This window comes from Vidua macroura, chromosome 6 (assembly GCF_024509145.1).
Source record: "Vidua macroura isolate BioBank_ID:100142 chromosome 6, ASM2450914v1, whole genome shotgun sequence".
Taxonomy (NCBI): Eukaryota; Metazoa; Chordata; class Aves; order Passeriformes; family Viduidae; genus Vidua; species Vidua macroura.
The window spans coordinates 57,708,923-57,731,132 of NC_071576.1; the positions used below are offsets into that span (position 1 = coordinate 57,708,923).

The 22,210-nt window shown below is 36.4% G+C and overlaps 1 long non-coding RNA gene across 1 annotated transcript in view; it reads left to right on the forward strand.

Annotated features, from left to right (window-relative positions):
- LOC128808684 (uncharacterized) overlaps positions 1-13,537 on the forward strand; it is a 32,068-nt gene extending 18,531 nt beyond the window's left edge. Inside the window, exons 5-6 of the long non-coding RNA XR_008437511.1 lie at positions 6,034-6,096; positions 13,442-13,537. This is a non-coding gene — a long non-coding RNA (uncharacterized LOC128808684). The remainder of the gene's footprint in view (positions 1-6,033; positions 6,097-13,441) is intronic.
- The last annotated feature ends 8,673 nt before the right edge of the window (positions 13,538-22,210 follow it).

A 22,210-nucleotide genomic window follows, 5' to 3' on the forward strand; every position in this document is an offset into this window, starting at 1 on the left:
CTCCCAAACTTCAAACAAAACCTATTTTTAAAGTAGTCAAGGGGTCTGAGATTAGGTCCTCAGAAACTGGTATTTAGAAGGCCTTTTTTGCTTAAAGCCTCTTAAGGAAATGTTAACTGGTGCAGTGCAAACTCGTGTTTATATGTTGTATTGTTTATATTGGTGCCCTGGATTTTATAAACAACTCTGATTAAAAGACATTCTTCTGGCATTGTGCTGTCCCCCATTGCCAAATATACGTTTGTTTCCAATGCTTTTGGATTTGTAGTATCCCCATTTAAAAGGAAAGAGTAAATAACTTCTATAAGCCTGCAGAAATCTCTGTTAATGTCTCATGGCACTTGCTGGGCCTGTGTCCATGTTTCTTTCAATCTTTTCCAGCCCTGTCTGTCCTTGGGAACCTTCTTAAGCAATTCAATTTTGAAATTTTGTTGGGAATGAATGGAATAATCACATGTTGCTTCATGGTTTTGGTTTTGCTTCGTTCTTTCTGCATCATGGCAAAAGAGAAGCTCTGTTAATCACATTGGTGTCTTCCAAAACATCTCAGTCCAATGTTTTTCTTCCCTGAGCTTTCAGCTGAATAGGATTTTCATAGCTGACCTTGTCACCTTTTAGAAGAAAAATCTTTACTTGGGACTCTGGCACAAACCTTAAGTATTTAAATGAGTGCTGGTATTACTTTTGGATTGTTGTCCTCTGGAGCTACACCTGGGAAGTAAAATCAATAGAATGCAGAAGCACATAATAACAGTTTACAAAAACCAAAACAAATACCACAATCCAGCTGATAGACAGGTCTCTTTCTTTTCTCAGTAGGAGTGTTTTCAGACACTGCTTGCAGTTGTTAAAAACACTTTTTTCCTCGAATCTTTTGGTTTCATTTGAATTAAAGGCAGTCTGCAGTTAAATGGGACCAGCTCTTGTTTTCATGTTATGAACAAAGGAGATGTTTATCAGTACTTGTGTATTTCACTGTGACACTTTTCACAGTGTAGAATTTTCAAAACATTTCCTGCCATAAAGCTGGGCCCATTTTTAAAGAAGAATTCTAACATTAACTGATTTTACTGGTAGAGGTATAAATGGGGTGCAAAGTAAATTTCATGTGATTTTCTCATTATTTTTCTGAGTATCTTTTTGGTGAAACTAGCTTACAACAAGTTTAAATTATAAATGAGTGATATAATTTCTCTCTGCCTTGTAAGAAAAAAATTAACAATATACAATATTGTTATTATAACTGTATCCAATATAACAATAGTGCACTTTTAATGTGTGAAGCAAAGTAATACAGTGCATTTTAGCAAACACTTTAGATTTCTAGAATAATTTTTTATTTTATGTCCATGTATTCAGTTTCCCCTTATCTTAAACTGAAGCTTCCACGTGCATGGTGTTGTTCACAGTAAAAATACCCAATCTGTTCACTGACTTTGGATCTGAGGGAAAAAAAATATATTAGCATATAAAATGCTTTGACCGTTGGAAGAGTGCTGTGTAAGAAGCAGGCATCTTTCAGATATGCTTCAGTCAGTGCTCCCTTTGTGTCCAGCAGAATTTTAGTCCCCTGGGGAAAGATTTACTAAGCATCAAACCAATTTCTTGCATTTTCTGATAGAAGTCACATTTCTGAGTTTAACACAGAGCTGAGTTAGAATTGGAAAAATAGTTGCCTAATTAAAAGCTGAAAATCATGGTGTCAGGAAGGTTAGTTATTCTGAGTAAGATAGTCAGAAAGCTGAGAAAAAGGAAATAAAGTAGATGAAACAGTGAAGAATTATGTAAATCAAGAAATGAATTGCTGTTTGGGATGGCAGGCAATATTAGAGAAACAATTCAGGACAGGAACTCTTAATCGTGTTTTTTCAAGCTAAATATATGAGTGATAGTTGAGGAGAAAGGTAAGACTTTGAAGACATTTGGAGTTGAGTTACTCAGTGCAGTGACATTGCAGCTGTCCCATCCCTTAGAAGATTTTTTTCATCTGTTTAACTGTTTTTTAAAAATGTGCTTAATTGCTTTTTTTGAGGTATGCACTTATTGAAGGACTATATAGTGTGGTATGATGGTGTAAGCCAAAAAGCCAGGCATTGTAGAACTTAGGCTCCTTGTTTCTGGTTCTGAACCCACACAGACTACACATAAAGTCTCTAAAATCATCTTTTGTGGTCAGAAATATTTGGAGATTGGGTAGGAAGGCTGAAGAGCATATGGCAGCAACTCTCAAGGGCTTACTCAGCAGGTGTCACAGGTCAATTGCTGGAAATAATGAAGTGTGTGCTCACCCACAGCTAAACAGAAATTGAGACTGATTGAACAGATTCTACCATGTGAGGTAAAATTGCTTTGTTTAAATGTCAGTGAGGAACAACTGGCATTTCATCATTCCTAAAACTATAAGAAGCTTCCTGTATAACATCTTTTTTTCTGTGAACCAAGGCTTTAGGAGAAGTTTAAATTGTCCTAAGGATCAAATTAACTTATGGCTAAACATGTATATGAGTAATGTTCTCATATAAGATCATGGCAGATTAAATTTTGAACTGGTTCTCAGATGCCTTTGTCATTCAGCTGATGTAATGGCTGCTTGATTTCCTTTTTTAGTTGCTTGCTACTTCAAAGCACTTTATTGCTATGTTCTAAAAATTCCATTAATTTATCTGTTGCTGCCTTTTATAGTCTCAAAAGAATGTCAGCCTTGCTGTGAGAAATGCAAGTACTGCAGGGAGGTGATGAAGCAGTAACTACTCTCTTAAAGACTCAGCTGCATGTTCAGTCCTTTCTCAGGATTGCTTTTGGAGGTGCTCAAGGCAGAGCAGCCTGTGGAAACAACAAATGTGCCTCAGTTTCAAGTGTACACAGAGGCCAGAGCTGATTGCTGCTGGTTGTAGCTCTCATCCAAGTGAGGTTTAGTAGAGAAATGTGCTGGTGGAAAACTGGGAACTGCAGCTTGTGGTTTATAAATGTGTTATCTCCTCCTTTTTTCATGAAGTAGAAAGAAAATAGCCTTTGCATCTCGAATTTACTATTCAAGCCTAATTTATTGAATACACACTTGACTCTAATACCAGAAATCAATCATCTTAGCAGTGGAGATACTACCTGAAACCTCTGGACACCACTCATGTAGTTCCTTCTTAACCATTGCTTTCTTCTGGATAACAATGCCACCAAAATACTTACTCTGTATTACATCAACTGTTTAAGAGAGCCTTGATAAAAGTTAGCTTTCAGCAAGTTTAACATGTGATCACTGATCATTGTGACTTTCATCACTGAGTCTGACAGCTGAAATACTTTTCACTGGCCTTGGCCTGGTCTTTGAAAGGCTGAAAAAAGTAATCTTTTCCACACTGGAAGTTTATGCTCCCTTATTGTTGGTATTTCAACAGCAGTTGGAAAGTTCATTCAGCAATGCTCATTATTTTTGTACTGCAGGGGCTGCTGTGTAGTTAATTCTGTAGTAAAAGAATTTAAATGTTTTGTACGTACTCAGCATAGCCTTGTGTTACACACTCATATTTAGTATGACTTTATTAACTAATTTTTTTAACATTTCAAGCAGGCTCTATTATATGTGTTAGTAGCCTCTATGAAGAGAGCTCCCAGAATCATAGAATGCTTTGGGTTCATTAAAGATCATCTAGTCCCAACTCCCTGCTGTGGGCAGGGGCCTCTCCCACAGATCCCAATCCAGTATCAGGGACAGGGAGTCCACAATGTCTCTGGGCAACCTGCTCCAGTGCCTCACTGCCCTTATAGTAAAACATTCCTTCCTAATATCTAATCTAAACCTACACTCATTCAGCTTAGTTGAAAACAAACAAACAAAAAATCTTAAAGTAATTTAAAAGCTGAATTAAAGATTGCCTTGTAAAAGTGTAAAAGGAATTATTCAACTTCCATCTATTCCTTTTTGCTAAGCCATTGTAGTCTCTTTAGATGAGACATCCCAGCCATTTAAGTAATATTTGTATTTACAGAGATGAAATGGTGTAAGGTGCTCTGAATCTGTAGCAAAATCTGTTCTACTTCATAATTAATAATGAAAATATTCTTTCCCCTTTCCAAATGCTAAAAGAGCACACAGAAGCAAATAGAAATGTATTTTGTTTCTGTTCACATGTTGTGTTTTGTCCACTTGGATATCGGGAGGGGTGTGTGTGTTGGGGGGCATTTCTCTTCTGCTGTAAGTGTGGAAAATGCTATCATGTTTTCTTGGTCTTGTATCTAAAGTTTCAGCACAGTAGTTGGGCAGTAGAATGTGAGCCTGTAGTGATTGAGCAGGTAATCAAACAAGGGAAAATATTTTTACTTTCTTGGCAAGGTAAAATACAAGGTGAGTTTTGAAAAGGAAAAGAGAGTAGAAAGTTTTGAATAGGAAAAGAGACAGTCTGTCTGTGGACAGACTGTTCCAAAGCTATGCTTTGTCTGTGATTCCATAAGAAAAATCAGCATTGTGCTTATTTGTGTATTTGCAGGGCTCTGGTTTGTACATATTTGAAAGCCAAATTTATTCCTATGCAAAACCTGTAGTGTTAGGCCAGTGTCTTAACCAGGCAAAATATACTTAAGGGAATACAATCTGCTTCACCTTGTGCATTTAAACCTTTATGAATTAGATAGTTATGGCTGTGAAGGTAAGATTGGGAAAGGGAATGAGGAGCCAACCTTCTTAAAAGAGGGATTTAGTTTCTTTCTTTCCCCCTTACTTTTTGAAGAATTTCCCTGGGGTATTTGACTTTGCTTAAATGGATCATTGTGGAAGGACCAGCAATCTTAGATATAAACAATGAGAACAGAAATTTCCTCTCCATTACTCAAATTGCTACACTTTAGGAAGAAGAGAATGAGGTAGTTGTAACAGGTTAGGCTGTGGGAAGTGTGGGGTGATACAGTGCAAGGAAACAAAAAGTATTTATGTAGGTTACCAGCTCTGTTGTGCCTGTCACCTTAAAGCCTGTTTCTTAACATCTCTTCCAGACACTGAGGTCATTGCGTGGTATCTAAGGCTGAGAATTAAATCTTAGAGATAATGAGTCTGAATGTAGATACATTAAATTTTGCACCCAAAAGCCAAAATGCAAGACCCCTTTTTTATTTTGCTTTGTACAACAGTCAGTTTGAGGTCTGTTTTGACCAAGATATGATCTAGATCGACAGGCATTCATTTGTACTTTGCTGTAGAGTAGCATCCTGCCTCATTTTCCCTTTCAAAGGAATGGTGTGACTGCAGAAATCTTCAGACACCAACTTACAGTGCTCACATGACCACTGGAAAAAAGGGAATCCAAAAGCTCTTCATTGCTGAACTCATGCCTCATAGTCTGATTTAGTAGAAGTCTGGCTTCTGCAGGGGGATTAGGCTGTGCAGTTGCAGAAGAGTAGAAGCCAAAGTTTTGACTTATGGTATTAGGAATCTATTAAAATGAGTGAGTGGACATGATCAGGATGGTAATGCATTGAGTGGTTTTATTGGTGCAGTGAATTTAATCCTTTTAGCCTTTATAGAGAAATTACAAAGCTTGACAGGGTTATTAGTGAAGTATTAATGAAATCCACCAAGCTATGCAGATGTCTGCAAAGTATAGCATACAAAACAGTAGAGTTAATTTTTGAAGTTCTCAGGAGGATAGTGCTGTGAAAGAGAAGATAAATGGACAATGGCAAACGAAATTAAAGACTCTGTAGCTTAGAGACAGACAACATCTCACTTCACTACATCTAGCAGATTTTTGACCATCACTTCCCATATGAGTAAGTCTGGCCTATCAAGTGGGATGATAAAAAGAGATGGATGCTTAATCTAGTAATTTTAATTACCTGGATTTATTCCATTGAAATGTGGTTGCCAGGATATTGTTGCCTGAGTTATATAGAAGACATGCAGATGCTATATTCTTGCTTGTACAGAGGATGAAAACATTTTTGCAAAGTTTTCCCATTTGAACATTTCTCATGCAATTCAAAAATCCTGTTTAATAGTCATATCTGAAGTGTTGCTTTATCTCCACTCTTTAACGTGAACAGAGAAGTTACCCTGGATGTGAAGAATCCATCTTAGATGAAAGAAACAAGAGAGACCTCAGCAAGGTAAGAGATTGAATCTGAGACAGATATTTTCATTTAATTTCTGTTTTTCTACTTGGATAAATCAACATGTTCAGATCAACTGAGCATACTGCTCTACCAATCTCACTTTTATAGGCTAATATAGGATTATAAAAGGACTAACTTGAAGTAGGATAATTCAGGCTGCTTATTCAGATGCCTTGCCTTGCATAACAACAAGGCCCCTGCTCACCATGGGCTGGAGTGTGACATATCTGCACTAAGGCAGCAAAGGCAGCATAGACCTAATTAAGTTATTGTAATGCCAGGACTGTCTTCACTATCTCACTTAAAGATGGCTTAGCTCTATTTGTTGTAGAGCATCAGGACTGCACAAGTTCAGAGGAGGAATTTTTAAAAAGTTAGTTAATGATTTAGAGTTCATAGGGAAAGGAATAAAGTGGCTCCTGCAGCATAAACATGCAGTTATCCCAGAAAAAAACAGCACATGGCTTCAAAAGGTAATAGGCTTTTAAAAGAACCCTTTTAATTCTTCACTTTAATTCTTTCTTCCCTTTCTTAAAATTGCATATATAGATTATTTGAATGTAGAACAAGTGTGGGTTTCTTTAATCATCTCTGAATGATTGGAAAGGGCATAAAAAGAATCTTCAGGGCAGAAAATATTTGGTTTAGGGGCTACACATTTGGGTCTGATTTCAGTGATTTTAGATCTCTTCTTGCCTTGTAATTGATTCTCATGTTGCTGAAGGCTTTTTGGCTTTATTTGGTTATTTCCCCTTCCCTAAATGTTTTATCAGCAAAACATTCCAAAATCCTGTTTGTTAAATATTTTAACTTGTATGAACATATCACACTTCCTAATAACTTCAGGTGCTTTCCTGGGAACAATGTTTGCTTAACCTTCCTCCTTTGCAGTCTTCATTCTACCATGGATTTGCAAACAACCCTTCTTCCCCACTCCTTGTTCCTGTGGCTAGCAAGAGTTAAATTCTCCTAACAGTCAGAAGAATTGCTCTAAAGTTCCTGTGATATGGCTAAGTAGCATCTATTAGCCTTGGTGACAGCACACATGACAGCTCCCAGTTTCCTGTCTGATTACAATTAAGTTTTACTGAGGATTTTATCCACCCACTTTTAAGAAGTTGTTTAGCAAAAAATAGTTTTTAAAAAAGTACTTGTTTTGCCACATTCTAATTAACTTGTAAGAACAGTGTTCCTGGCAAATCTCAGAAGAACACAGCATATGGAAAGCTGTGGATTATAGGTTGGTCTAGATAAGTAGAGGGGCAGAACATGAAAACTATAAGTAAAATCTTATTTCTCTGCAGCTGGATAGTGTCCTAGTCACCCATTATATAACTAAATTTACCCACAATAACATATGTTACTAATGTGTCCAAGCAAATTGAAGTGTATACAAAAGGCAAGGCAATTTTACCATACTGAGAAGAGGCACAAGGTGGTCTGTGGTAACCACAGCTGATATAGAATTGTATTTTGTCCAGAGGCATCATTAGATTTCTGACTAGAATGTCAAAAATTGGATAGTAAAATGTCAGGTAACTGTTAAGTCACTCTTAGAAGGAAAATAATCTTAAGCTTTAGTTGAGGAAATCCTGGAACTTTTCAAATACTGCTTCTATTTTATTAAATTCTCTTGTTTACATGGCACTGATCTGGTAAGGGAATAATTTTGTTTTTCTATAATGCAAGCATAGTGTGGTTTTAATGATGCTGAAATTTACATATTTTTTTCCTTCTTGGCCTGAGAAATCAACTGGAATTCCCTGTATGTTTTAGCAAACAATAGATACTTGGATGAGGTGCCTCACGACTTAATGCTTATAAGGCTTTAAACATAGCTCTGCTCTCAAATTGTTCCATAAATGTGATCACACTCTTCTTGCTTAGGCTTTTGTTGGGCTCTTGAGCCCGCAAGGCTTGCATGCAGTCAGCTTCCAAGGATTTTGGCATGCACTGACATGCTTTCCTCCTTTGGCTCTGGCATTTTTCTTCTGCTGCTTCGCAGTAGTAGAAATCTAAATCCCAGCTGTTTAGGAAACATCCTAAATGTTTGGGGGTTTGTCTTGTTTGAAGACAAGTAACTGACTAAGAGATTCTTCACATTACTCCATAGATTCTTTGTCTTAAGGCTGTGGTACAAGTCTTGCAAAAATGATGGACTAGAAAAAACTATAGTTTTCAGGGAGTCTTAAAACAATATGAAACTTTATTTAATGGCATACAAAATACCCAGTTTCAACAAAAACAAAAAACAAAAAAAAACAACAAAAAAAAAAATCTTCCTTTCTCTGTCTTATCTGCCTGAAATAGTCTGGGGGCTGAAAGATGTTCATGAATCTGTCATTTTTGTCTTCTAAACCATGATGTTCATCCAGCTTAGTACAATTTATCCTGACTAGGTTTTTGCTCCTCACCTTGCCTATTTTTTACTGTTTTCCTTTTCCAGCTTTGTGAAGATTATGCCAGTCTCATCTTTGTTTCTGTGGACTCAGTCATGACTCATTACTTCTTTCCAAGAGACTCCATCTCCTTTTTTTTCCCCCTTTGTTTAAGGATGACTCCCAAACACCATCCCTAAGAAGGCTAATATTAGCAGCTCTTGCTAACTCTGGCCAATATTCTTAATACTTGATTTTTATAGTCAGAGCAGTTTCAAATTTCAGTCTTTTCCATTGTTCCTAGCTTGGTAAATATATCTACTCTATCAGCAGAAAAAGCCCTCTTGTTCTATGGATCCAGCAATTTTCAGAGTGATACTATTGTACAAATTCTTAATATGCATATATACATATAACAATTCCCAAAATTATTACCTATTCCATTGACTTCGATTTAATTTGCATGTGTACATGTGGTTTGTGGTGAAAAATATGGCATCACTCCAGTTGGATTCCTGTTGGCTTAGTGCCACAAGTCAAAGAAATGCTGATAGAATTTGGCATGTAAAATTCAAATTGGTACAGTGACTTTTGCACAGTTTTTCTTGCCTCCTCCTGATGTCAGGTCATTTAGCACTTTAATCACCAAACCACTTGTGTAAACAACTGTTTGTTACCTCTTTTTATTTGATGGTGAGCTTCTTTCCTGTAAACAGCATCAGGCTTTGGATGGAGAGCTTAAATTTATATAGCTTTATCTGCATCCTTATTAAAGGCAAAGGATGAAGTTATTCTGAGCATTGACTTAGCCACATCTATTTACTGATCTCTATAGCTTATAAAATTGTATGACATTTGCACATCCTCATTTAAGATTTGACTGTCTCAATTTTTAAGATGACAAGCTGATAATATGAGATTTTGCATCTTAACTTTTTGTAATTGCCTGATGTCAAAGTTGTGCATATTCTCTACTCCAGCTGAAATAGCTTCTCTGTATTTAGTTGTCCTGTTGGCTGAATCACTCCCAATTCATGCTGATATTTCCCAAGTATTTGCTTTTAACTGAGGGTTTTCAGAGCTTTGTTTCTGTTGCATGTAAACTCAGTCACTGCAAGAAATCATGCATGAAAAGAGAAACCTAAATTAAAGGGGGTTTTAAAATGTGTTTTGGGCTACAAAATGTCCAAATAGAAATACATTTGAATCTATTCGGAAAAACATATTTGCCAGACACAGCATTCCATATATCTTTTGCAAAGAAAGTAAAGCAAGGATAGCTTTACTTACAAATATCAAGAAACATTTTTATATGATCAGGCTTTGAGGCGTTGATAAGAAGATAAAATGATCCAGAATAAATTCAAGGGTACAAGGTTGAGTAGCCCTGCTAGTTTTTAGGGACTAAAACTGGAAAAGAAACAAGTAAGTGTAAGAAATGTAAATGTAAAGAACATCTTTGAATAAAACAGAATGAGCATAGTAGTTTGGGATTTTTTTTTAAGAGGCATCAAAGTAGGATAGAAAGCAAGTTTTAAAAAGTGTATCAGAAAGTATTACCCAACTGTGCATTTCCCCAAAGAGGAATCAAATGCCAGAGTGAACAAGCAGCACTTTGATTTCAATGTGCTGGCTGAGCAGCTTTTTCTTGGGGGTCTCTGGACCACAATTTAAAAAAGGATAATTGCTTTTACTTAAAATTGCCAACTGCATGGTTTTCCAAGAGAACTAGGAATTCCCAGGAAGAGATTGATACCTTGGTGGTTATTTTTAACAAAAAAAAAATCAGCAGGTTTCCCTCAAAGAATAATGCAATTGCATTGTATCCTAGCCAGGCTTTAGAGGGAAGGGAAACCAGAAACCAGAGGTCATAAGATTTGATTGACAAGTTGATTTTGAACAGGATGCAGGCAGCTAGAAAACATACATGGCTTTTGTGAAAAGTAGAGACAGCACCTAAACCACTGTGAAGTCACGTGATTAACTCAGAAACAGTGTAAGCATTTCCAGGGACAAGGAATGCTGACAGTCATTTTTCCTAACTGAAGCAATCCCTTGCAAGTGCAACCAATGCTGTCAGTCAAGAGAGCATGATGAAGCAATACTGAATAGTTTTCGTCCTTCCTCTGGTAAAAGATATGCAGCTTGTTCTAGGGAAAACATCAATCTGGGGAAATCTCCTTCACTGTCATGTCCATCACTGTGTGGAGGAATGGAGCATGTTTTTTTGTCTATGCTCTGTTTTCATTCCTTATAGCTCACTGCTCAGGGGTTCTGAGCACAGGCTTGTGTGTGAATCCCATTCAGGGTGGAAGGAAGCAGCTTTAGAAGCTGAGCTGCTGCCAGCAGTTCTCATCCTCCTGACAAAAGCCCAGATGTTCAGATGAACATCTGGCAGATAGAAATTAAAAAGTGGAGAGACTTTCAACTTGCAGGTTTGATCTCTCATACAAAAGTAGAATGGGTGCTTGCACTCTGTTCTAACCCGACTGGAGGAAGAAAGAGGGAATGTGAACACCCTGCCATCCAGGGACCTGCAGGAGTACTGGGGCACCTGTTAACTTTGCTATCTTACTGCACAGGACCCAGGCAGAGCAGGACACTATGGCACTCTGAGATGCAGCAGTTATAAATCATACTGGCAGTTTCCTCTCTTGCTGAACTTCACTACAGTGGCAGCACCAGAATATGGAGTAGCTTATGGTCAATTAATATCCTTAACCTTTAGTTAAACTCTCTCAGTTCCAGGAACCTCATATCTCATCAGAGTTCCTAGATTCTCACATATTCTTTATGTCTAAATAATATTTGAGTTGTTTTGGTTTTGTCCTGGAAGGTCTTCAGGTTTTTCTGTTTTGGGGTAGTAGATGAATGAAAGGTCTGAAGCTGTTGTGGATGAGGATTCTCTGTTTTAAATGAAGCAAACACTATCTCAAAAAGCAGAATCACTTGCTCTGGTGATTACAACACAGAACCAATGAGTGTTTCATTGCCTTGTTGCAGTATGACTTGATTCATCTTGGAATATACAATTCCTAGGAATGGTATGTCAGTCTCATTTTGTGACAATTCCATATATCACAAGGTGGTATTGATTTTTATATAAATATATATGTAGGTTACAAATTTCTTTGTATAAGACTGCTGTTAAGCTTAACATTTCCTTTGAAAGAACAGATAAATATTTGCTTTTTAAATTCTGCGAATAAGTCTATGAAAAATAGAAAATATTGCTTATAATTAAAGCAAACAAAACATCCTAATTTTGCTGGCATTTTTGAACAAAACACTTACGTCTTTTAGAACTAGGACATTCACCTTGGGGAGGATCTTAGGAAGAGAACATACAGAAAAATAGGTCACAGATTTTTCATTAATAAACACCCACCAGGAAAATATGATCAGACTGAAGTACAGGAACAAATGTAGGGAGGAGATTTTACGCTTTAGATCAGAGGTGAAAAAGACACAATCTAATTCAGAGGGGAGGATGAAAAGGGGATGTGGAGGGAGCGGGAAAAGAAACTGTAACTTGAGAGTCTCATATTGATAATGGCATATCATTCCAACAAATCATAACACTGTATTTTAGGCAGTTCTGAAGGCATGGCAGAAATGCAGTGTGCTTTAAGGGCTGTCTGGCAAAAATTTCCATTGCAATGCATCCTCTTATACATAGGCAAAGAACGAAGCACCAGCAGCTACTTCTACGTGAAGCTGCAAAAATGCAGAATAAATTACTATTAATCCCAGCTTTGCAAAAGTTCAAGGCAGACAAACATTTAGCTATGTGCATATGGTGATACTGACTATGCATAATCAATTCCTGTTGTTTTCTGAAACTGTAGACACATGCTCAGTAGAAATGTGTTATTTGAGACTTCTTAAAAAAATTAAAAATTGAGTACTTCCAAAGAGTCAAGAAAAAAATATGGTTGCAGGCCTAAATTCAATCCCCTTTTCTGTAGAATATCAAATAGCTTCTTTAAAATTTTCTAAAGATGTTCTTACATATATAGTGTATATATAACAAATTTTGCCCCCCTTTTATTTTGGAAACAGTTGAAACATGCTGGCTGAAAAACGAAATTTTGAAGCCAGTCACTTTGACCCAAATGATCATATTTGTGTGTCATGTCTCAAATATCTGAAACTGCAAAGGTACAGTGTTACAATGGAAAATGACAGACAAATTAATCTACAAACATTCTTACTGATGCTATTTTTTTTTTCCTTTCTTAAATGCACTACCTTAGTTTTGTCTAAGGATAATACAAAAACACAAACCATCCAATGAACCCTGCAACAGTCTGGCAGCAGCAGTAATACAGTCAACAAAAATGTATGTTAAAGCTTTTCTCCAAAATTCTGCTGGTAAAGGTGGAATAAATTTTCTGTCCATATTTTGGGAATCTTTAGAACAAATGGCAGCATAAAAATGCAGCATTGAAAGCAAGTGTTAACTAAAATTAGTCTCTGACCAGGATTTATAATTATCTTTACTTTTTGCTGTAGGAATGGAAGTCACTTACAGTGTACCTAATAAAATCTTCCCATATTGCTTCCTCAGAAGTTTAATTTTACCATGTGGTAAATATAAACTTCAACCTGCAAATAATTCTTAAAATCTAGGGCTTTTCACAAAATTAATTGAGTTAAAACATTCTGGATCAGTATGGGTAGGGGATATACTGGTATCAAGTTTCATGTGAGATTAGCAATTTTTTATGATTAATTCAGCAAGGGAATGTCATTTTAAATCATTAAAAAATGTCTGTCTTGCATCCTTTTCCTGCAAATCTTAAGTAGCTTCTTGCAATATTTTAATTTCTCTTGTACTACACTAGAATATGGCAGGAAGTACAAGTTCAGTATGAATTCTGAATTCAGGAAGAAGTATAACATTTACCAGTTTGGCCTAGGTTGGTGTGCAGTACCAGTTTCCTTCACTTGTACTTCAGATTTCCAGAGCATGCTATTATATGTCTGTACAGCCATGTGAAAGGAGAAGCCTGTAATCCTTTGGAATTCTACCAGTTCTTAATTTCTGTCTTATTTCCCACCACCAAGGTGAGAAGCAGCTTAGTGATAATAATTACTAACCTCTTCAGCTTTCCTAAAAGATCCCCAGAAAATAATTTTAAAACTTCATCCCTCCTCTTTTTCTGGAATCCTGCTATTGTAGATCACATTTTAACCCCTCACTGCCACCATCCCCAAAATCAAACCAGAAAATGATCTCTGTTGGGAGAAGCTCTCTGTACATGATTAATGACCCAATGGCTATGACTGTGTCAAATCTTCTGGAAGATTTTCTTTGATTGATAAACTTTCCTTTTTTATTTCTTTCCTTCCCCCCCCCCAAAAAAAAAAAAAACCAAAATAAAAACAAAACAAAAAACCATCAGCACTTTTTTCTTTTTCTTTTTTTTTTTTTTTTAATTGTATCATCTTCCCAAAAGGATTCTCCCTAGAACACAGAGCAATTGCATAAAAATGTATTTAATGTATTGCTTGTAGGCATGCTAAGGTTTCAATTGCTATTAACAGAAATTAAAGCTCAACCTCAGAAAACAGTTAATTAGACTAAATGAAATGCATCCATGACCTTGGAAGATTCTATGTGTGCTAAAAATATTTGATATATTTAGCTTCTTGGCAGGCTAGATTTTAAGGGCATGGAAACAGAGTAACTTCCTTGCCCACAAAGGTTTAAATTTCTGATACTGTTTTGCTTTCCCGTAAGTTATTATAAACATCCTAATTTGGTGCTTTATTGGAACTCCATTTTTAAAACCACTGTCTTAAAGGGAGAAGGAAAAAAAATTGAAGACATTAACATGGAAAAAGAAAATATAATGATTGCTGTAAATGCTTTGACTAACATTTGTCCAGAAGGAATTGGGCATCGAAACTGTGTTTGTCAGTTTGGATCATTTTATTGATCATCTGGCAATGAAAACTGGAAAACAGATTGACATTTTGTTTCTTGGCCCCTGCCTGTTTCTCATATAGAGATTATTAGTGGCTATTTTGGGACTGAGAAAAACATTAGCTTTTTATAAATAAAAAGACTTGTTGTAGCTTGATGAAGAGGGCTTTGCAGGTGCTTTGAGTCCTTGTCCCTAAATCTTTCAAAGTCTCAAATCTTTCCATCTAGCATGGGCTGGTCTACAGGATCACCTCTACCTCATTCATGGCATCAAAGCAAACTTGATTTTCCATTGCTGTCCATAGAGATGTTTTCTTTAGAGATGACTGGGTTCTAACAAACCTTACCTCCTTCTGCAGGCTCTGCAATTGCATATTCTTTTAATTTAGCATTTCTGATTCATGTGAAGAGCTTCTCTTTTGCTGGAGAAAATTGGAAGCAAATTCTCTGCCTTGAAGAAGACTCATCTAGATAAGTTGCTGCATAAACTTTATTAAAAGTTAATAAAATTTGTTATATTTTGCAGAAATGGTCTAGCATAGCTGACTGGCAAAGTGATATTGAGTAATACTACCCTTTTGAACCAGCACACATTTTAGTTCAGTTTTCCTGGGTTGCATTTGGGATTTAATGTTCAGCACAATGAGTCGCAGATGGGAAAATTTTATTGCATGTTTTTTCCTTGGATTTTGTTTTTTTGTTTAATTTATTAAGTTAGCAGAATTGTTACTATTTTTGTTTTTTTCCTCCTGTGTGTATGAAGCTGGCAGATAAGAATTGCATACTGTGGTGGGTAGAAGAGAGAAGGTGAGTTCAGTTTTGTGTGCACTATGATGGTAGCAACATACAAGCCAGAAAAGCAATTGAAAACACAAATCTGATGCAGGACTAAATATTTAAATTTGGAAAAAATGTTCTGTGCAAGAAAACAAAAGGGCACAGCAAAAATTTGGCATGAACTTTAACTCAGCTAACTAGTTTTTCCATACAGTTGAGAAATAAGATGATGAGAATGATTCAATAAACAAAATTGTTAATGCATGTTGTTATTTGGGAGGTGGACAGAGATGCATTCTAAGTGTGATGCAAGTGAAGTTTTAACTGATAAAAACACCTTTGAGATCCCTTTAAAATGGAGCATGAAAACTTGTGTCCTAGAACTCCAGTTTTAAGTGCAAATGTTATCACTTCTGCTGCAAATTTTTAGCCTGTCTGATGAATAATCTTTATACTTTAGTCATTGGGTAAAAAAAATAGAGCATGTAATCATGACTTGCCATTTTAGATGGCCATTACATATGCTCAGGAATGATAATAAACAGCATTTTAATGCAAAGTATCTTTAAGTCCAAAAGCATAAAATCTTCAAATATAGCAGTAATGATAATAATAAAGTAAATCTTAAAAAATATGAGAATTCTCAAAACCTCAAATGAAGATACAACTATTTCTACATAAATACGCTATTTGAGTTAAAGTTCTTATCTCCCAGACTGCCCAATTAAAACCAAAACTAGGAAAAACCAAAGATTGTGGCAAGATCACTTTTCTGCTGTTGCTAGACAAAGCTTGTGCTTGAAAATGTTTGTGTTCCAAAAATGAAGTCCCTGTGTGGATCTTACCTCTACTTCAGCCTGAGAGACAGAACTCTCCATTGATTCAGTATGACAAGGATTTTAGTGCTTGTGTTTAGTGCTGGTTTTCACCACCTCAAAGGCACAAGTAAAAATCTTAGAACTTGAGGATTCCAGCCCAGGAAACTTAATGTTCCTATGTTAAATTTGCTACCTGCACTGCTGCTTTCATAGGTCACAGAGCTGTGAAAATCAAGGAAATGGAAACTTAACTGGTGGGATTGGGGCACACACATCCCATAACCACCAAGCCATATGTAACTGCAGAGATCTGCATCTAGCTACTCTGAAATACTTCATATACTTATAAAAAAAATAATTTCATGCTCTCCCAGGGGTATACAATAGTGGAATACTGGTAACATAAATATGTTGTATTATGGGGGAGTTGCCAAGCCATCTGTATTAGAATGTTTTTTAAAAAAAACAGATCTTAAAAAAACCAAGTAAACAAATTACTTTTTTAATATAGTACATGTTACTATGCCTTCTTTATAGAATCTTAACAATGTACTTGAAATAATTAAATTTTAGTTGCTAATATTTTGTCATCCAATAATTTAGATTTTAGCAAGCAGCTTTCACCTCTGTTTGGCCTGAAATCATTCACATTAAACAAATCTCTGGGCAAAGGATCTGCCAAAGCTATAGAATAGAATATACAAAGCAGTTTCAGGAGCACAAGATTGATGGAAGCTTTGTTTTCCTCCTCTTGTAAGTACCTCCAGGATCCTTCTGTGTTCCCTAAATCCTACCTAGACAGCAGGGGTCATGTTTGTGTGGTGCAAGTGGAGGGGCCAAACAAAACAAACTCTGCTGTTTTACGGTTTCCCCATAGTGGGGGCAGTAGCTTAAATCTGCTTTACAAGCACTGGTTTTTCACTAATTCTCTGGGAACTTGAAAATATTGTGAGGCCCCAATTACTTTAAGAAATTTGGGCTAAATTTGGCCAACAGTTGTTGTAGGATGCTAGACCAATGAACAGGCAACTTCAGCGAAAAGTTTTATTTCCCAGAGGACAATAATGCTGAAAGACAGTAAACAACTTGTTCTTGCCCAAACTGGGTTCAAAGCAGTCGTTGCTCTGAAAGGGATGAAAGCAGATTTAACAGGAACACAACTTCTATTGTAGACAAATGAAGCATTTGACACTTGTGGCCTAGAAATTCTGAGATAATAAAACTGAAAAATTATGAGTTACAGATGCTAGTAAAGATTCTGTAACTGCAGATCGCTAGATGGAAGGCTGAAACCATGCTGAGTCACAAAAGGCTATTTCAGAACTGAATTTTGTGGGTAATGAAGTAGTAAGTCAAAAAGATGAAAGGAAGTGTGTTAAAATGCCTTGTCAGAGTCAGTAATGGTGTCAAGGACTGTAAGTGGACAAAGGACATAAATACCTGAAAAGGAAAAACCTAGCTACTCCCTTTTTGTGGGGAACAAGCTTAAGCACCGATGTTACTGAAGTTTTTCAGAGCCTTTTTTCACTATGTTGATTTTTGGAACTAAGAATGTCTTAAGTATAGAATGATACATGTTCTAGCGCCAGCTGAAACATGATGTGGCACAGAGCAGGTGCTCAGCTTCTAATTTTTTGTGCTTTGTTGCCATCAATTCATCTTTGCCCACTTCTCCTACAAGCCATACACCAGTTCCCTGTGGTGCTTTCCAAGTCAAATAATCAAATCTTTACTTTCCTTTGTCTGATTTGTTTCTGCCTCACTCATCTTGTCAGCCACTGTCAAAAGGCAGTTAATTTAGTATTGTTCACTGCTTTCTCTTAAAACAGCCCGAATATATCCCTTCAAAACTGAGTATCCAGTAATTTTGCATGCAATCTGCTACCCTACCCTACCCTTTTTTTTTTTTTTTTTTTCTTACATTACCCACCTTCTCTTCTCTTGTATTTATTTCAGTTGTGAAAGGATTTTTGGACAGGGTTTGGCTTTCTTACATTTAATAACTTCCCAGCACCTAGCACTAGAGAACTCCTAGTTAGGATCTGTGGATGTAATTGTAATACTCATAAGTAAATAATCTAAAGTAGCTAAAGGGCTGAAGTAAAATCTCTATCAGTTTTAGAGCTGAGAGCTCTGAATCACATGCACATGATTGCTCTATAGGTACCTGAATGTACTGTGGTAAAGATTTTGGGTTTCTTTTCCCTCTTCAAGCCTCATACGTAGCTACATTCTCTCATGGGATAAAAGCAAATTCTGTGGACTTCATTGGGAATTATTCCTACTCTGCAAGTGGAGAGCAGAGCCCATGACTGGACTGAAGCCAGCGTTTTTTAAAAGTTCACATGCCTTCTATTTGCTCTCTAATTTAGACTCCTTCTGACCAAACAAAGGGAGGGGGAGAGGAATGAAAATAGTAGCATCTGTGTCAGTAGAAAATTCTAAGGGTTAACATAACATGATGTAAACTGTTTCATCTGTTCTTCCTACTTGCCTGTTTTAATCAGAAACGAGTAAGTAGAGCTTATATGCACTGAACTTGAAGAATGCTAATGGGATGTCTGCATCATGTTATACCCAGAGTACTTATGCCAGAATAGGAGAGCCTTTAGTTCTGTAATTCTCTGAGGCAAGAAAAAGCTTTCTGAAGAATTACTTTAAATTTAAACTCTCATTCTAATGTTAGGCAGCCTGTTGGATCTCCGACTTAAAAATTGCTTCAGCTTTAGTTACTAGAGCCAGATGTAACATTGACCTTAAATGGTAAAAGCTCCCAAGAGTGAAAGAGAGGCTGGCCCGAGGGGAAAGAGAGGAATAACTGAAGTTTTAGGTAAGTAATCTCTATAACCAGGAATAAGCTCTTTTTCAGCCGTGAAACAGAACGGAACCATTTTTCCTCCTTAAAGGTACAGTACCTTGTTCTTGTGATACTGAGGAGCTGGTTCCTTACCTCTTCTCCCCCACCCCTTCAAATTCTACCTCTTTGTCAGATTTTAGCTGCTTAAAAACTGGGTGTAGTCAATGCAACCTCGTTCTGCTTGCAAACTGTTTGGGACTATACAAGAATGAAAAAGGAAAATCTCTGTTAATTTTTCTGAGACTTGAATAATAAAGGTATGTAGCCAGTAATTCAAGGTAACCTGATGCACAGATACTGTCATCTGTATTGTACTAACCAAGAGGGAGTCTTAGGAGTAATCCATGTTATAGAGAAACAGATAAGTCACAGATTGCTCTTTTTCTTTTTTTTTTTTTTTAATTGTATGACTTTCCTTCCCTCATGCTTTTAACAGTGCTGGAGTGGTTCATGTTGGTGGATTACCTACTTGTCTGGAATTTACCTTTTAAAAAGGCATTTCCAGAGCCATTTCTTTATACAGTCTCTGTTTGAGTTTAGTCCTGTTAGATGTAAATTAATACTACAAAGTTTATTTAATTGGAATGCTGTACAGAGAAAAGCAAATATCTTCAAGTGGTCAAACATGTTTCCTTTAGTACAGAAAAATCTCATTATTTGCTTTTCCGGATATTTTGGTTTTTGGTTTTATCTGTGCTACTTGGTAGGTAACCTGCATTAAAGTGTGTTTAATTTCCTTGATAAATCAAAACACATTTTTGTCTTACTAATGTGTATATTAAGGTCTTCTTTTGCTTCAGGCAGCAGAATGTAAACAACGTGAAAGAATGAGGTCAGTGCAAGGAAGTGATAGCTGAAATTGAAGACTTAGGTTTCTGTTACTAACTCACATTACTAGCAACTGGTGTTAGTGAGTTGATTTTTCAAATCTGCATAGCATGGCTTCATCTGATGAAAAATTCTCTGCAGAGTGATTAGAGCATAGTTTTTAGTTTCTGCCATATAGAGATGGGGTGAATTTAGAGTTCTGAGTGTAGACAGTGTTCTTGTAAGTGCTGATAGTTACTGCATTTATGTTTCATATAGTAGGTGTTGTGTACACTTTTGTGAAAGTTTTCTTCATCCAGCTTCAAGAGGTTGTGATAAATGAATCTTACTTGTTAAAGCATTTCAGATCTTGTTGCAAAACTTGTAATAGTTTTATTTTTCTCTGGATGATCATTAGTGAACAGCTTAGTACATTTAGGTTGAACTTCTAGTGGACCTTCATGTTTTAAATCAACAGTAATATCCCAATTCAACAATTATACCACACTTGGAGCCTAATAATCTAATGATACAACTCACAGAAATCCAAGTTTATTAGAATAGTGGAAATTAAGAATCAGCCCAGTATATGAAATGCTGAATACTGAGGGTACTCACTTATACAATGTTCTTGTATTTCTGGCCTTCAAAGACCTTCATTCTGATTTGTTGATCTTGCATGTGTTACTTGTGATGTTTTACGCAACCTTTCAACTTCTGCAAGGATGTATAAGTTTAGATGGTATTCTAGAAGGTGTTTAAGTTTCCATGACTTATTTTTAACAATGTCTAAAGCTTGGGATAACTAATCAGTGTCTGACTCCTCCAAGTCTGAACCAAGTATATATATATATCTAATACATGATATAGCACTTCAACAATTATTGTTCTTATTTCACACAATTCTTTTTTATTTGTAACTTAGAATATATAATAAAGTACCTATGTGTAAATTAATCTTCAGTAAAGGTATTATGATGACAAAAGTGTAATTTAATACAAAAAGTACAAGTTGTTTATTTGTGCATGGTGAATATTGTGTTTACATCAGCACTGATAAGTACCTAGGATTTTCATTGTATTTAACTTTTAGAAATCCATCTGCTTCACATTCTTCTGGATTAAATTCTAAATTGTCTGTGAGCATGAAACCTGTACGCCTCCCTACCTCCTACCTTTTTATGTGTCAGTTTTAATAACTATAGTCCTATTTATCTGGGACCAAGACATTGGAAATTAAGAATTATCTAGCAACCAGATTCATAACTCCAGTGTTTAGCCCCAGCTGCTTCCATTCTCCTTTCAATCAATCTGCTTCCTGACAGCTTTTAAGGATAGTTTGGTGTCAAATAACTTTTAAGAAAGTTATTTTGGACAGAGTACAGCAAGGTATAGGGAGCTGGACCTGGGAGAGACAGATGTGAAAGCTTCTCCTTTCATGGGTAGTATGTGTATGTTCCTCACATGGAGTTCTCCTTCCTCATCTATTTGCTGTTCTTAGACAAGTGTGTAAGTCCAGGAAAAAGAAGGATAAAGTGGCTTGTGGGTGGAAGGGGAAAGAAAATCCTTGCTGTTTGAAGGTTTGTGGGTTATTTAAAGATCTGGGGGATTTGTGGGCAGAGATACATCTTTTTGCTGTCCTAACTTGCAGCCTTCCTGTAAACTAAGCAGAAGAATTTCCTTGTGATGTGCTCTCTGCCTGTGCTTCCTTTGAAAAGTGGGTCAAAGAGATGTTTTGGATCTCAGTATCACTGACAGAAAGGAAATCTGAGTGGGTGATGGATCTCTGTAAGCTTCTAAACTAGTGACTCAAGACATGAATTACTGCTTTTGTACATGTGTAGAGCTGTTGTGGGGAGCTAAGACTGTGACTGTTATGGTAGTGCTTTGAAATAATAACTCACTTTCCCTCCCTGGAGTAAGTCTTAAGGATTCTGAAAAGGAGAGAGGGATTTGTTACTTAGAGCAAGTGGACTTGTAACTTCAGGTTTTGATGGAGAGCTTCAGCTCTAATAACATCCCTGGATTTAATCCTCTAATCTAAGTAGGTAGATGTAATGGCTTTTTGCTTTATATTTCTGTTCATTTAGGTTAGTTTCAGTGTGTCTATTGTTAATTTTACAATCTCAAAAAACAATTTGAGAATTAAATTTTACTTAGGAATTGCCAGATTTATTAAACATCTAAAAGATTGAAGCAACAAAACCAACAATAAAGACCACACGCTCACCTCCAATTCATAGCTAAAATCAAGAATGCCTTACCATGTGCTAGAATTTTCACCTATTCTTAAAATGTGCAAAACACAAAATCTTTAAGTATCACAAGTAATCTGGGACCTATAGTATTTTAGATATCTGTAGAGATCTGTGGGTTTGGGCAAGTAAGGCCTGTAGAATATGATCTTTCCTATGCTAACAGGGATTGCTGGGAGAGGGGAGGATGAGAGGAGCAGGGAGGGAAGCATGCAAACCTGCCAGCTAATGAACGTCAAGTGAGTATGTAAACCTGGAAATCTTTTCCCCAACTGAAGCATATT